This window comes from Bombus vancouverensis, chromosome 6, assembly GCF_051014615.1.
Source record: "Bombus vancouverensis nearcticus chromosome 6, iyBomVanc1_principal, whole genome shotgun sequence".
NCBI classification, from domain to species: domain Eukaryota; kingdom Metazoa; phylum Arthropoda; class Insecta; order Hymenoptera; family Apidae; genus Bombus; species Bombus vancouverensis.
The window spans coordinates 6,278,265-6,296,223 of record NC_134916.1 but is presented as its reverse complement, the minus strand read 5'-3'; positions in this window follow the sequence as shown (position 1 = coordinate 6,296,223).

Below are 17,959 nucleotides of genomic sequence, written 5' to 3'. Positions count from 1 at the left end.
ACCGGAGGGAGGAAATTCAACGTTCGATCGACTCCGAGCGAAATGGAATACTAGCTTTGAATCCCGACACGTGGTATGTGCACGTAAACGCGTTAAACAACGGGGAAAAAACGACCAAGCCTAGGAAGGAAAAACGAAGTTTTTTCATATCTTCCTTTCGAGTGTTTATTTATCGATTTCCAAGATTACTGAGAATCATCGTGACGTTGTTCTTTTCCCCTCTATTTCTGGCCCTTTTTGGTCTTGTCCAGCTCTTTCAGTCGTCGAATCAGAAGCGGAGAAACTTACCTTTGTGTTATATATAGACGGAAGTCGTGAACTGGCGAAAGGATCGCGCGACCGTAGAAACTCGTAGGAATGAATGAGGGGAGATTGCCGGCGGAAAGAGAAGGGTGGAGGAATGGAGGCGGGGGTGGACAGGCCGCGTCGCTACCGGTAAAAAGGAAAGAACGATACGAGGCTTTGAAACTTTTCCACTTTAACAATTATGAGCCGGAATTGAATACAGCTTGGACCGATTGTAAGTTCGCTCGATTTGCTATCCTTATCACTATCGGTTGTCCCCATAAATAACGCGGCGCGATCTCTCAGAGTTTAACCGGTAGCTAGAGGACTGGTATGCCCTAGCGTTTTCGTCAAGATCGCATAGACGAGATTGGCCATTTTTATTTTTCCTGCGGTGCCTGCGCCATCGAACGGCGCCATCGAGATTAAAAAGTTGTCCGACAACGCGAAAATAATTCCTTGTATCTCGGGGATGCTACCAACCTCCATCGATTTCAACGTTTTCTACTTATGTAACAGGATCGTGCTTTAATTTTACAGTCACGCGAGAAATGGAAATTTTACACTCATCCGTAATGAAATCTTTAGTCATCAGAAGAATATACTTTCATTGCCGGTAACGTTTATATTTCTTTACAACATTCACAATATCAATCTCATGTACTGAAAAATATCGCAAAATTCGCATCAAAATATGAAGAGGGTGAATACAGTGTTGTCAAACGGATCCGTTTACAATTATGCAGGAGGATCAACGGTAGTACCTTTACGATAATCGAAGTTTGATCATATTCTCTGGAATGTTTTCAAATGTTTGATACACGTTGCAAGCTTAGAATCGCGTCACAACCGCACACGAGCGGCATTGTGCGCCAGAGGAAGGTGGTGGATGGGCGCGGTTTGGAATTTGCGTTTAAAAGTTTGCAGCGGTTCCGTTAAGTTCCAACGGTTGCCGGCTTAGTGTATCCAAAGACGAAGTTCAACGGTGTACGTCGATGCCATTCCTGGGCGTTCGAGTGTGGGTCTGCGCGTTGTTTGTTTTCGAGGACAAGGCAAGGAAGGGGATATGCCGGCGGAATAGGAAGAAAAGAGGAAGAAGCAGGAGAATGCGGAAACGCAGGAGGATGAGGATCCGATGGAGGTCCGCAGGACTAAAGTTGGGCGATTCGGTGATGGAAAAAGGTAGTTGGATCGTGTGCGATGCAAAATCGAGCTAAAGTTAAATAGACGACAGTGGTCGTCGCTCGTTTCCGTCCGGGATGTCCGAATCGGCCTTTAGGATCGTTTCTTTTTACCGTGCTTTTTTCGATGTTTACTAAACAGAATAACTGGCCTCTTTCCCTTTCTCAGTTCTGATTTTATAATGGAACTCTCGACTGGAACGTTGCACGTTAGTTGTTTCTATTTCCTCCCTGAGACTGTCAGTTTGTCGCCACTAGCAGCGTAACTAGTTTTGTTCCTACGAACTTTCCCAGATACTTTCAAGATACTTTCCAGATACTTTCCCAGATACCGCGGGCTTTTTGATCGATTGATATTTTGATATTGTTTACCCGTATTCACGTAAACTGAATTGACAGCGTTGAGACAGATATAGATTCGAACGTGTTATAAATATATATACTTAGTTTTATTTTAGAAGAATGGTTATGAATAGTTTAAAATGACTATTTTACAAAAATATTGTAGAATGCAATAATACTTTTAGGTTTTTACGTACTTTATTGAATTTCTGCCCCTTCTATCTATCAGTATTTTTAATTGAATAACAAGATTGTTTTGAACAACAATTAAAAAATAGAGCGATTCTGATCGGCGGAAACTTTAGTCCGTGAAACAAATTGTTTTGAAAATTGTAAGCTTTAAAATATACATAACGGTAAAAAATATACATAGGTACGATCGTTGTTACGTATGTACATATTTCGATAAAAGCGTACGGACGAGCACGCAGAATGATAGGGAAAGTTTGAACGTTTCTGATAGTGGATTAACGGGGATCCCCCAATTATTCGACGGATTACCGTATCGCTTGTCTAGCGTGCTTCTCCCGCTGTTTCTCCTCAATCGGGTATTTTCGTTCCCGGGAATGGTTACGGCTCCGGTGCTTTCGTTACCCCGTGCAATAAAAACCGTCTACTTAATACGCCCTGCCAATTCGTTTAATCGTTATCAGAACTGTTGTTAGCGTTTAAATAACATCGATATCGACTCTATATGAAACTAGGAGCTCTACATTATACGTATATCATTACGCTAGATAAATACCAATTAAACGTAATTTATAAACGGTCTTGTGAAGCTTCCATTAACTTCATTCACTTCAGAGTACAGTCTACTTATTCAATAGACGAAAAATCAAACCACTCATTGCGATTCTACATTAACTTTTCACTTTCAATCTTTCTAACAATAAAGAAAGCGAACTTTTCCGACGACCAGAAGAAATAGAAAGACAAAAATGTTGGCCAGTAGCGAAACATTATAAAAACCATCGAGGATAGTTACAGAGAGAAAGGAGGATAAAAATTTGCCAGTTGCTTTTCGTCAGTGTTCAAAGAGAAAGGGAGAAAGAAGGTTGGCCGGGAATGTAACTCCGTTTCGCGAAAGTCCTTTCTCGAACTTTCTTTCGTCGTGGGGAATTTATACGGGTTTCGACAATGTCAGCTTCATAGTTGTGCTTCAATTCGCAACACTTCCGGAGCAACGACGCAACAACTTTTCTCGCTAGCGGTGGAGCAAAGCACGGCGTTGCAAATGTGTATCGACGACGCCAGGCATTGAGGTTGTTTTATGGCCGATACAAGAGCCTCGATCCAACGGTGAAAGACACGGTCGTGTCTTTGTCTGATTCATGAGGCAGGAAGGTCTGTGCGTCGAAGCTTGCCTCGTGGCTGCATCTTGCACGGAGTTGACGATAAACTTTCGTATAAGTTAAGTACAGGCGGGATGAAGATGCATTATCCAATTGCGTCGTGCAGCAATGGCGGCTGGTGCTAAATTAAGGGGAGAATAAGGTTTTGACGAGAAAGAAGAGGAATCGGTAAAGATAAAAACGAGTATAGGGCTTCTTCCCTTTGTACATTAGTTTTGTATAGCTTGAAGAACTAATTATCATTGTTCTTTCGTATATTTCTCTATCTTCGAGGTTTTGCACAGTTTTTAGGTGGTTTTTGAAAATTACTTTATTAGGAGAATTTAATATATCGTAAGGTAAGTTGTTTTCGGAACAACAAAAGAATTGTAGTGAGAGGAAAAATGTGCTTCGTATTTTTTGTGCATATGGAATGATACACTGAGAGTGAGACGAAGAAGCAGAAGAATGCTTAAAGAATGCATGTTAAAATTGAAGTAACGATATTACAAAGTAGCAGTACGGTAACATTGCGACAACTTTCTATGTTTATCTTCACTTTTTATATTTTTATGACAGCACGGTATCGAGTTGTTAAATATTAAAAATATAAAATATTGTGCACTCGGCTGAATCTAAGGTTATATGTCTATATTCTCTTGACAAGCGCACGTAGATCTTGAATTTTTTAAATTTTCACGTTTCGATAATCTCGCAACCAAATAAAAGTGTAATGTAAATGTATTTTCTTTGCTGCAGCAATAAAATAAGGATAAAGCAATTTTGTTCTTGTTTATTTTCTTTAAGGAACATACACATCGCATTTTACATTATGAGTAGATCTAGCATTTTGTAGACGCAAGCATAATAGTGTTCCATGTAGCGAGGATCGTCGAAGTATTTTCTGAAAACAGGTCGGACGTCTCTTTTCACTCTCGAGCACGATGAAAACAAAAAAAGGCAAATTTAACGGCAGATTGCTGCGTTACCTTATATCGGTGCAGGAAATTTCAACCTACATCGTTTTCAACTTTCTATAAACCTACGAATAGTGGAAATTTTACAGAGTATTTTGTCCACATTAGACAAAACATCCCTGATATATGATATTTTCTCGATTGCGAATGTGTTTCAACCTTAAAACTAATAAAAATTATTCAAATATTATAAAGCAGTCCCTTAAATTTAAGTACATTTTATAATCATCAGCTACGCTTCGTTACATACGAACGAATCGGACTTAATTACAAATCACATAAACTATCTGATAAACATAATATTTCAAAATGAAGGAATAAATTATGTAGTAACCAACGACCTACCTACAACTAGAAATTATTTGACTTGCGATAAAAGTTTCCCTACATCCTGGCGGAGCGATTGAAAACTGGCCGAACGGAGGAGAGATCGTTCAAGGGAAGTAAATTAAAAACTACGATACACCATGGGCGTGTCGTTGTCTAGTTGACGGGCCTGGAGGCGGCACTTGGGGTTTACTTGCACCCCCGTCGACCGCACTAACGCTGTTGCCAGCGACATCGTTGTCGTCGTCGTCGTCGTCATGCTCGTCGACCCGCGTGGTTATAGTGCAACGTGACAGTGGTGTAACAGCCGGCAGCAGGATAGCGGGAACGACGAGGCCGAGGGTAGTGGTGGTGCAAGCCTGGAAGGCTTGAAGGGCCTGAGTTGGCAATAGTGGAGAGCATCCACTCGTTGCGACACTCGTGAGCGGCCTCATTGTCTCTCAAGAGGCTCCTCGCTTCTCCAGCTTCGCCCTTTCCCCTTCAAACCCAGCTAACACCCCCTTCGCTCCGATTTTCCCCTCCCTTACGTCCCCTTTCGGTCGTGTCTGCATCGGCGTTCCCTTGCCTCGGCACCTCTATTCCCGGTACCCCCTTTGGTGACATCGCCCCCTCGATCTAACAATCCGCCAGCTTACCCCACTGCCACCGTTGAAGTTGCATCGGCGACACGTTGGTCGGTACAGCAGGTTCCTGCCATCCCTCTCACTTGTCCCCCTGCAACACTCTTCTCCTTTTTCCACTACCCTTCCTCTCTCGCTGTGCTTCTTCTTTTCTTGTCTTGCTACCCAACAATCTAACTCTCCTCCCACTGGCTACACCGCTTTCCAGGTTCTTCTCCGACGAGAAATAAGGGGAGGGGGGTAGAAAGAGCGGCACTAGCAGCGTGCTCGGTGACGTGGAACCGTGGCAAAGCACCCAACCTTAATAAGCTTATGCAGCACTCTCCAACTATGTTGAAGCTAAGCTCGACCCAATATCTTCGTCGACGTCTTCCAGACGACATCGCGCTTCTCTCTTTCGGATGCTTTCGTTCGAACGTCTACCACGCGTCTACGTGTACCTATCGGAACGTCCCGTTCGCGTTCCCTTCCGTTTTTCGCTTGTTTGTAATCGTTATAGGCGGTACGCGCTGTCTCAATCGTCCGTAACACGTTACTAGTATCCTCGCAATCACGGCATAGTAACAGGCAATTCTGCCTCTCCAACAGGGACAAACTAGATGGTCCTATTCATTCGTTTGAAACCGAGGAACCGTGACAACGAATTAACTAACGACGAGAAATTCGACTCGTTATTCCCGCGACGTAGTCCTTTTCCCCTTGGTTTGGTAATGGTGTTATGCGCTTGGTAATGGGTCAGGTGCGAATAAAATTCGCGGCACGGTTCTGTTAGTCAGCTCTTGGCAAGTGCTGCCAAACGAAAGGTGCATAGGACGCGATCAGGCATGTTGCGAGACAATGGCAACGAAATTCCGCGGCTTCCTACATCTTGTAAGAGGGCGTCGCTTTTGGCGAGAGTGTATGGGAGGAGGTAGTAGAAGACGAGAGAGGCGGACAGGCTTAAGAAAGACGGACGAGAACACACAAGCTGGATGGCTGGGGAGACGAAGGTGTACAGTAGAGCGGAGGAGAGGCGGAGAATGCGGAAAAAGGGAGATGGATAGAGATGACGTGTAAAAGTTGAAGCGAGAAGACAGAAGAGGCTGAGAAGGGGTTGGGGGATTGGTTGATGAGCGGATGGAGAGAACCGCGAAGAGGATGGGAAGAGGGTTGGAGGCAGAACCCGGTTCGGGGTTTGGGAGCGAGGGGTCACGTCCAAGAAGGGACTGTATCTTCCCTTTGTGGGAATGCCGTAACGCTGGGTAGACACTTCCTTTCATCCGTAGCACCAGGCACGATGGGTCGCGCGGCGTTTTGCCGAGGGAATGAAGGGGTGGGATGGGCGGGGGGAACGAGGGAAGGGCACAGACCGAAATAGAGGTGGAGGAAAACGTCGTTTGAAATTTTTACGTTGCGCCACGGTTATTCTCTCATGGATTTCCCTTGGATGAGGTATAACGACGTCGCCTCGGTCATTCTTGTCCTGCCTCTCTACCACGGTAATTTTTAGAGAAAGGGAACGCCAGGTGTTCCCTTTAAATTGTGTTTTAATCAATTACTTTTAACGCCCGACATTGTACAGGCTTCTTTAACAAGATATTTTGGTATATTATTCGAGAGATCATTTTGTAGAGCAAAATTTCGCTTAACTCATAACTACGGACAACTTGTCTCTCGAGGGAAGTCTGAATATTTATTTCGTTATTGTAGTCTAGGTGAATTTTACAAGCCTTGACAGTTGAGTATTTTAGTCGCAATAGTTCTCCAGATAAATAAAATTTCTAAATAATCTGACAATCTATGCATTTGCTAATAACAAAATTACGAATATCTATAGTTAAAGGTTGCGCTTTTACGATTCGTCAATCGGTAACGAATGACATTAATAACGATTACAGCTTTACTTAATTTAATAACGTTAACTAACTCATCGATATTAATATGAGTCGCGTATCAGTTCCAGGCAGATACAGTTTAATCAGTATCTCCAATAATCGGTTACAATGTGCATTTACGCAATATGTATCGATGACCGCAAAATTCGATAACATTTCTCTTCGTTGGTTAAACCTCCATCTATGTTGTATGTCGACGAAGCGATACTTTCCCTGAAGTTATATAGAGATAAAGTCGCGGATGAAAAGAGGGAACCGGGTGTTCGCGTGGAGTACGTGGTAACGAGGTCAGAAACTTTATTAACTGTATGCGTAGCACGGCGTTCGAGCGCTATAATCGTAAACGCATATCAACCGGCAGTAACAAACTTTGCAAAGCAAACGCATTAACTCGTTGCGCAACTCGTAAACGCAAAATGCGCGCTTTTAATATTGTACACGGCGGTGAATGCGGAAGTGGCGTAAGCAAGAGGAAAACCGACTATTTATCGATGTCGAAGTCGACTGTGGCCTTTTCTCCCTTCTGACTTTTACTTTGTATACGTAGTCGACGTTCTACCCTTTTCTCTACTTATCATCGTCTGCTTACCTTTTAAATGTAACAATCTTATTCGTGATTTATAGTGGCTTGGTTTTTCCTTAAACCTGGTGAACTTTAAAAATATGTATATAATGAATATACGTTCATGTATATTTATCTACATCGTTTAATAAAAAATATACACGATGATGTATCTTTATTGTGCTGCCAAGAGAAATACAGGATCAAGTTTCTACGGAAATAGTTACTGAAAAAGAATCAATAGCTATTAAATCCATTGTGGACAAAAAGGCAAAGCAAGAAAGAACAATGGACCGATAACAGAAATAAAAGACGAAGGAAGTAGACAAAGGCGAAGAAACAGCATGGGCGGAGAGAGAAGCATCGAGCAAGAAAGATTTCAAAGAACAAGAACGCGTCTAACATTCGTCCTCTCTTCCGCCTTTCTTCATCCGTGCAAAAATTTCGAAAAGTCTATGTCTGCGGCACGCTTTTGACACGATAAACAATTTCATCGGCGATAGTTCAAATTAGTTTCCAAAGGAAATCGAGCCATCATCGCTAGCCACAGCATGGGTGACTGTTTTCCGTTCCGCGCCTCGGCATCGGAGTCGGCTCGTATTCCTCGTATTCTTTCGCGCGAAGTCTCCCCTCTTCTACGTCTTCCTCTATTACGCATTTCCGGCTCGTTGGACCGGAAACGCTAAGATAAGGCGGGCCTACGGAGCCGGGTCCCTCGCGACCGAGAAGAAGACAGGGTTAGGTCTGGGTGTGTCTTATCCGGAAAATATTATGGGCACGTGGTCGGCATCGATCTTACGTGTAATGGGACTGTGAAACGTGCGCGATCGAATTCCCTCTAGGTCTCGAACGACGTCGAAGACGCGACCGGGATAGACAGGAAAGGTACTGTCGTTCGTTGAACGTTCGTGGACCGTGGTCTGTGGACGATAGAAGAGGCGAACTCGAGATTTCCATAATCTTTCGCTTCGTACGAATTAACACCGAGACATCCACGCTTGTCGGATTACCCGACTGATCCGGATAAGGAGAATCGGACGTTTCAATTAACCCTAATGCTTGTGCCCGGAATATAAATAGGAGCGTTGATCGAGTATTACGAGATGGGAGAAACGATATTGGCACTGTCGAAAGATGTTTCTTTAGGAAATGATATTTTGACGTTGAACGCAAGGTCGAAGAGATTTCGAAGAGATGATCGAAATACATATGTTGTAACGTGTTATGAAAGGAAGAACTTATGAAATAAAGGAATACAAGTGGAATATGTTTTCGTGGGATTAGTTGTAGCGCACGTAGATTCTGCTTGATATTAACTCTAATATTACTTTGGTGAAAGATAGGTTGGCCAGTTTTTAAAGGGAAGGTCGATCGATATTTGCGAGATGATAAAACCGCGTTTCTTTACTGCACCTGAACGTTTCCATATTCATCGCGTTTTTAAAATACCCTCGTGTGCGCTAGTGCACGATTTGAATACGATTAATCACACGTTCTAGACTTTGTACTTCGAGCTGATTGCATTAAGTATATGCATCACAAGAGGACAAAAATTATAATTTATACGAAATTACATGAAACCGAAGAGTCAGAAGATCATCAAAGTATTAAAATGATCAATTCAGGTAGCAAGAAAAATGGCATCTAATCATTGGAAATTGAGCAACATCCGCGAAACGATTAAAAACTCGTGTGAAGGAGTAGCGACTGTTTTTCATCGAAGGTTCGAGCACCATCAAAGTCGATGAAATGCCTGACGTTGCAGCCGCCTCGCAAATTTGCCATGGCGTGAAGTACAGGATATGCACCCTTTGCCTCTTACTTTTTCCGTCACCCTTCTCTCTCTTTTTTTCATCGTTGACGATTCCGGGAAACGCCCGACATCCCCTTACGACTGCATCCGACTCTTTCCCATCCCCCTTGTTCCCTTTGCCGCCCTGGCACAGCCGGCTATGAATATCGTCAGCTCTTTTTCACCCTCGTCGAACATATTTCAACGACAGTAGGCATCGAGAGGCTCGCTCGATGTTCTGCCCCACACTACAATCCCCAAATATGCCGCGGAATCCTCGATCGCTCATTCGCGTCAATTGGGATTTCGCCGCTTCCGTGGTGGAACGAGCATCCTAAAGGACGGCAGACTCGAAGGGATGAGGCGAAGACCGTCTGGCAGCTCAAAGGATAAGTATATCGGAGGAAGGAGACGAAGTGTGAACGGATGAATATCATTAGGTCCTCCTTGGCTTATCTGCGGTTTAATTCCGACCGTTTCCTTGATACCTTGTCAAGGGAATCCATCGATATTTGTGGTTGTCGGTTTGTCGGTGTAGTGCTTACTACAACGTATGCGTTGGTAATTGAAAATTGGATAACAAGTTCGAGAATGAACGCGATTAAGAATTATCACGTCTCGAATTTGAATTGTCAAATCTGAATGTTTAAATTTGAATCTTTAAGTTTGAATATTCGAATTTTACTACTTAAAGCTTTGGTGAAATTCTTTAAGCAGTAGTAGTAAAACAAGATTCATGTTAGCATCAATGCAGAAATCAATAAGTTCAAACGATCGCTCATCCAAGATTTTAACCAGAAAATCTTGGCCTTCAAATCATTTTCATCGTTGGAGATTGATTTATAGATAAACATACAAGTAGTGGAGGCCGGGTCTCTCCGAGTTTCTTTCTCCTAGATACTCGGTTCTCCATCCTTCTCCCGCAAATTTCAATTTCCCTTCTTCGGTTTTCCAGCTCCTTTAAAAATCTTTCCTTAAAGCCGCAAGCTGCGCGCTTCTCCTTTTTTCTTTCCGCCTCGGCACGGAGCTGCGATGCCTTGCATCATTTCGAAGATTAATTCGCTAGAACGGCTATCCCGTCGTTTCTTTATCCCGACGTCGCTTGCGCCAACGGCTGAGAAGCTGTAACGGTGGCGAGAAGCTGCTGGAAGAGACGAGACCTATTATCCGCCTTACTTCGTTACGTCCCTTTATTTTATTTCGCTTCGCCACGACCCTTACGTATTCCCGGCCATTACCGCTTATGTCCCGAAGGCTTTCGTCTCCGTAACCGCCGCTTTGCGGTTGCCATCGACGACGGCAAGCCGTCCATCCTGTAACCATCCTTGTTTTCCTGTCGCTGATACCACTTATCCTCCTTGGCGTGTGCTCGTTTCTTCTATTTTTCAACGTGTAAAAGGAGCCCGATCCCATTTTTCCACCCTTTTCGCGTTTTATCGAAGGAACGTAACGCGGCTGCAGATATTGGAATTTAAACGAGATACAAGAGTTTACAAGATTTGTTTTATAAATTATATTCAACTATACTCGACGAAGTGAAAATTGGTAACACGGTTCTGGAGATTCGATAGAATGTGTATGTTTCATCTCTTTGTTTCAGTTTTGATTATGCTAATAATTGGAATTTATGAATAGGAGACCATAGTGTGGTTATTGAATTACGTTCATAATAAAAATTGATAATAACTATTCGTTTGTGGATACATATCGAAAAGTATTATGTACCAGCTTCTGGTTTCATTTTGTTATCAATTGTATGATCGAATTATTGTTAATTCCCAAAAACTTGGGAATAGTTGATATTAATTCAAAGCAATTTTTAATTCCGTCAATAGATGTCGAACACGTTCTTGTTTATTATCGATTCCCGCCTTATTTCAAACTAGTTTGAAAAATCAAACTATTCAATTATTCGAAGATATTCGCTTTGCACGACGCCAACATGATTATTGTAATTTTAAGGGATCCGAAAGCAATGTAGGGGTAGCGGTTCAAAGAAGCCAATTGAAGAAGCCAGAAATTTCCTCCAAAGGGTGCGCGAATAATTGAGACTCCGCTCGACATAGAACTGCTACAGTAAATTATGAAGTAGCAACTAGAGCCTGTTAGCTCAATGCAGTGAAATAATGTCATACATGAAAAGCATGTACTTGATCCCGATTTGTGAATTGCTATAGGTACTTGAGGTAAAGTCGGGCTATAGTAGCATATCTTGTGCAAAGATGGCGCCACTTGCACTATGAACGCACCTCTATGGTGCGGATTTCCTTTTCTTTTGAAGCAATAGGTGTACTGAAACGAACGCGAATGTTGTATAGACGTTCTTATACTATGGAATAAAGGCGATCTGTAACGTTTATGTCATCTTTATTTTAAAACAACACGTCTTGATGACGATACGTTATTTTGCTTTACTAGTCTGCTACACTTTCCTACATGCCCTACTTTTTGCTATGCCTCATAATTTCTTTGCATGCAACTTGCTCTAAAAAGTTTCATCCAGTTCCGTACGCAAACTCTTCCAGCCTTAATATCTCCAGTACTAGAATCTCATTTTTAACTTCATTTTTCTATATCTAATCCTGCACTCGGTCATGACATACCAGATTGTAATCTTTTTATACACTGCTTATCTTAAAATTCAATTTATCTCGCACGAGATAAAAAAAGGCCGAGGCGAACTAGTTTATGTTTTCATTTTACATACACAGCACGTGTTACAGAATTCATCACGTGGCGCACTTGCGGCATTTCCCTGAACGGGTTTCAAAATTCAGCATACGAACGGGCGACGCGATGGAGAACGATTAAAGCTTCACGAGCATTCTCTCATCGAACGAACGATAGCCACCGAGCGTCGTGTTTCTAACGAGCCATTTTTGCCCCGATACTTCTCCTTAGCCTCTTAATGGGTTCCCGCACGTGGTCGAATCACCAATGCCACGATGACAGTGATGGACACGGTTTGCTCTGATTAATGATACTCTGCTGTAGCGACGAACGACGTCTGCTGGTGTCGTGGTACTAGATTCTGTCGCGGCCGGTATTATCGATGACCTCAACCTTTCACGGAGCGCGAGAAAGTCGTTAGGTCGTTCCGAACAGCAGATTCGAGAATGTCTTCCTTTAAGGGATCGACGCCATTAGCTGTACGAGGTGCTGTTCTTTAAAGTCCCCTCGAGGGTTGCGGGAATAATAGATTGCCCCGCTTCAGTGATTTCCACCGTTTACTTAAAGCCCGACTTAGTCGAATTTTAGGCCACTTTGTTGTGCTCCGCGGATTGAATCGGATGTCCGCTGGTGGAACGTTCTTGTTATTATAACAACGCAATGAGTTTTATTTTTACTAATTGAATAATTTTATTTGCTCATTTAACTGCAACATTGGTGTGATTGATGGACGAAGAATTATATAATTTAATAAATAACAATTTTATTAAATTCTGCATATAGTTTCGAATTTCGAATTTTGTAACTTTAAATTTGCATATGTGAATTTAAAAATTCTAATAATAGTAAACATAGGAACGATACAAGTAAATATTACAATTAAAAGTATTTTACTTGTCCATAGTCACATCGATATTTTTAACAAATTTTTCGCAACATTTTCCAACATTCGAGCGACAAAGCGGCATTCCCTAATTCCCCGAGAGCCAGTCAAACCATTTCAAGGAAATTAGACCCCTTTAACTACAGACACGAGGTAATCGCGTCGATTACCATTGTAGATGCGGCGTCATTCAACGCGATAACCGTTTATAATCTACTTTTCACGCTTTTGTCCCAGCTGGAAACGCCTTTCTGCGGCGATGTAATTGGATTACCGTTTGGTTTTGAGATGCATTCGTGACGCCTGAAGGTTTCGAGAGTCTGATAGACGGGGTTTCGGCCTTAATGACAGAACTAATTGATATATTCCCCGGAAAGCAGGTCGTAAAGTCAAACGTGCTTAGCCGGTGATCTTCAAAATCCCTTTGATCCTTAGAATGGGGTAGTAGAGGATGCCTCTCTTGAGAACAGGGTCTAAACCATCCGTCGGTCGACCGATAACGTGACGGTGAAACCGCGGTGTCTCCGCCGGGCTTTCCATATCGTTGGGAAACGTTGCCTTTGTGTTTGCCGCGACAGCCCTTCGTTACTTTCGTCAAGCGGTTCGCCCGTATCTTCTGTTCGGTTTGCTGTGCCTCGTAGGAAAGTTTCTGATCAAAGTCAGCGTGGCATGAGATGTGCGTAAGAAATCAATGTTTGGCTTCCTTTAAGATCGGAGGAACCCCGTCGTGAATTATTTTGCTACGTACAAGAAAAGAGGAATGACCTTCTAAATCGGACAATCCGGTATCTTGTAACGCTGAAATATATTGGACGTGTGAGATATATCGCTGGATTGAATCTGTGATAGCAAATTTACTCGTTTGTGAAATTGGAATTTATTAACGAAAAGATACTGATGATGCTTGAAGAGTTTGGAAATCATGATATTATACATAAATAGTATTAAGCTAGGAATACCAACGTTTAGTATACTATATGTAAATGACATTAAAAAAATAAATGTTTTTTTTTAATGTTAAATATGGTATAAAAAAGTATAAACCGCTAATTATTTTGAATAAGTTTTTCAGTTACTAAATATGATCAATTTTATCACAGTGTCATCTAGGTTTCATCAGGTTTACTTCAAAAAATTTGACAGAAAATAATTATTCAGAGTTTCAATTTCCCTAATTCGTTCCTCGAGTACGCAGTCAGGACATTGATCCCTGACCTTAACTCCTTGACCTCTCTCTCTTTCTAGTCGGAGCTTCATCTACGATTCTTTGTCAGTCGGGGGTACCCAGTCGGAGGCTAGCACCCTTTCGACGAAAATCTCGTTTCTCACTCCTGAAGCGCATGCCGGTATCGACGCCATCCGCATTCCCGTCTTCGTTCGTTCAAACACCTGCCAGTGTTTGCTTAGGACAGTCGGCGCGAGCGTCCTAATTGACTGGTTTCAACTTATTAGTGTGTCTGCAGCGCATTTTAAAACTGGATTAACCGGACGTGCCGACCATAGGTGGCTCGATGTGCTCGTGTGCGCACGTCGTGTACCCCCTTCTGATGCGATCGATTCTCTTCAACGACCTTCCGTAATTTCATCGTCAAATTTATCTTCGTCTACGCGAAGCGTGAGCAGGATGAAGCCAGCGAGGAGCGGAGGTGATGAGGGTACTAATAGAAACTATCCGAGTTTGAATATGAGATTTACCGAATCGACTATTCAAATTCAGCAGAGTCGCGTCGAGACGAAGCGGTCGGGATTTCTGTAATCCCTTGTACCTGATTCGAGAGATATGGACAAATCGAATGGGAATACTTTTCAGATTGGTCGCCTGATAACACGTGTTTACTCGGCTTGTCCGCAGTTGTAAGGTTTGTATCCGTTTGTTACGATAGAATCTTGAAATCTATTTATCGTTTAACCAACGTTTCATCAAGTAGGTGAAAACCTGAGACGAAAACGGTATTGCCAGGATCGGATCGGAATCAACGTCGTTTGCCGTCCCATTTAGGTCCGGTACGACGCGTGTCAGTCGCGCACGACGAGCTCGAAGCGTGTCAAGAAAAGAGAGAACAGGCAACGCACGGAAGTCGTTAGGGACGTCGGACTTGTATCTTGATTCTTCCCTCACGATATGAACATTCGTTTCTCCAGTGAAACTAGGTTAATAACAAGTCGTAGCAAGTAACTGCTTCATGGTTAAATAATATAACTATTTAATTTTTGGTGTTTATTCTATACTGAAATCTCGAATATATAAATGTGTAATGAAATATATCAATGACAAAAAAAGGAAAAAGAAAGAAGAAAGTAGAACGAGGCAAATTTTCTAAATGAAATCGTGTCGTAGTTGACGTTATCAAAATTTCGGTAGACAGCACGTGACATTGATTTTCATATTAACACGAACGGCTGCAGTCCGGAGAATACTAAAACATACACACATACACACACATATGTGTCTATCTACTCCTCTGGCTCAGGCGAGGGCTTTTATTTGGTGCGAAATGCCGCGGGCCAGCTAGTTTGTGCGTACATACAGAGGGTGAATGGAGCCTCTCAATCAGATGTCGAATTGGAACGCGCGCGTCGCGTCAACGAAATTCATCGATCAACTCAATTAACTAATTGTTCCCCCTCGGTAATTCGCCACTACTCTCTCTGCCTATCGTCACTTTCCTTCTCGCGCGCATCGATTCCTCGTCGGGGCGAGGAACCGGCGACGAGGGTGCTGGTGTCAAACGAACCGAGCTTTCACCGGAAACTACGGTTCCGCGTTCTATTCGTTATATTTTCCGTGTTCATTCAACGTGTTCGCGTGGCCGCCACTGGACGATTTCAGAGAGCTCTCGAAATGATCCACTTGACCGATGGGTCGGGCACGTTTATTGGTCACTGGGTTTACGTATCGATGGCCTTTGAATCGAGTTAACACGTGATCAGCTGCTGCTAAGATTACAGTCGGCCAGAGAAACTGAGAAAACAACCATCGAACTTCAAGTTCTGTACCGGGAAGCGATCAGAGTCGTAGATAAACCATAGCAGTCTCGTGTTTGAGCGGAGATGTAACAATCATAGCCAGCAGCTATACTTTATAGGAATCTCTGTTCGAACGATTAATAAAGAATGGAAATCTCACATAATTGTTGCATAATGTGGATCTTCTATGAGAATCTTTGCGAGTTAAGACGTCACGCGTATAGATCACATTCTGGTTAGGCAAATTGCTCTTATTATCGTCTACAAATCAGTCGCCCGATTACATAAACTATTCTACTCGAAACACTAAATCTTTACAGCGAGTCGTTGAATTTTTATCCCATCCTAGAACGTTCCCCGTAATTCTATCTGTGTTATGTAATGCGCTATCTCGTTACGAAACTAATACCAACACCAATGGATGCCGACCGTTCTCTATTGTTCTAACGATCTTAAACGAGGAACCGTCAATCTTCTTGGTATATGGTTACTCTGTTTCATTGTGAGATCGTAATACGTGTTTTCTTCGTTTCGATGTATCGATTTCAAAGTTTCGCGATCCGCATGCTCCTAACTCGACTCACCACAGAAGTTTTTCCTTTCCCGCGAAGGAAACCAGATAAATCATGCTATGCATTGCAGTCACAGAGAAACGATAGAATCTAATTTCCCGCGGATGCCTTATCAGGCGGACCTTGAACGATCTGACCACACGTACTACGTGCATACGTGTCCGCCCACATGATACTGGCCGCATACGTTGCTCGTTCGTGTTCACGCAGTATGCGTGCAGAGTCCCTTTCGAATTATGCAAATTCGTTGCAGCCACCGGTCGTATGATCCGACGCTGGACTCGACTTGAGGGTAAACTAATGGCGATAGCCTGGACGTTGGCCTAGCTAGGAAACGTCCAGGGCTACGTGCCACTCTGCAACCTCGTCCCCAGCTCCTCCAGGCTAAGATCCCTGGATAGTGATTGGCAGGTCCCCGACAGTCCTCTGGGTCTGTCATCAGAACTGTGCGGGCGTGACTGCGACAGATTTGGACCAAGGGAATCACTTCTTACCTCCCATGAATGTCGATTCGATTCGATTCGATTTGATTCAGCCTGTTGGCTCCTACGCCAACCGTTTACCATCGCAATTGATTACTTCTATTTGAGAGATAGTTGCGTGCAAAGATCTCTTCGATTGATCTTCGTCGATGATTGGTAGAGGCATCTTGATTCGACGGAATGGACAGTTTGGTTCTTTTTTAGATTTTTCTGACGGTCTAAGAAAGGATTCTGATATGAAATTTACTGTGATGCTATGTGGTGAGTCTGAGAAAAATGTTGGTTCCGTGAGCTGCGGGAGGTTTCAATACCAATTGTTTTACATTTCATGCACAAAGCTAGTGGAATGTTATTCTCTTTTATACGCTTTATAGCGATGTATCCCTTCTAAAATATGTAACATAAGTTGAAAGCGTTGGAGCTCCTTTCGTAGAACACGGGGGCCAGAAGCAATATTCAAAAGATTCAACAACTTCAAAGAGGAAAGAATCGTGATTTACATTAGTAACTAAATATTTTATAATAAGAAATTTTATTGATTTCTTACAATTTTAATATCAGTTTCGTTGGATGTAGTAACTTATTAGAGATAGAATGGGGTCTTGTCTAATAATTTTACGATAACGACGCGAACCGAAAAATAGAAAATTAAGATCTCCGAGGTTTAATCAATTAGCGACACGAAAAATGTATGTATATCAATTTAGTGCATTTGAAAATCGGTCGATAATGACTAGTTTTAGCAGTAACACGATTATCTCAGTTGATTTTGTAATTGCACGAAAGGACATTACCTTGACTAGGTTAAAGAAATGATACCAACTCTAAAGCTGTGATCTCGCGTGCTTGTAGTCGAAAGGTTATAGGAACTTTCTCCTTTTTCTATAAAACATGGATACTACTTCGAAGTGGGCTGATAGCAAAGCGTCACTGGTTATTGATTTTTTTCTTTTAATAAAACGGTATTTAATATCCATGTTGATCCAACTTTTAATCCTACTTTCTGAACTTTAGTTCGCACAAATGGAAAATGTTACAAAATCAAATTAAACAGTTGATACATCATTTCACATTATGACAGTTAAACGTGTTGT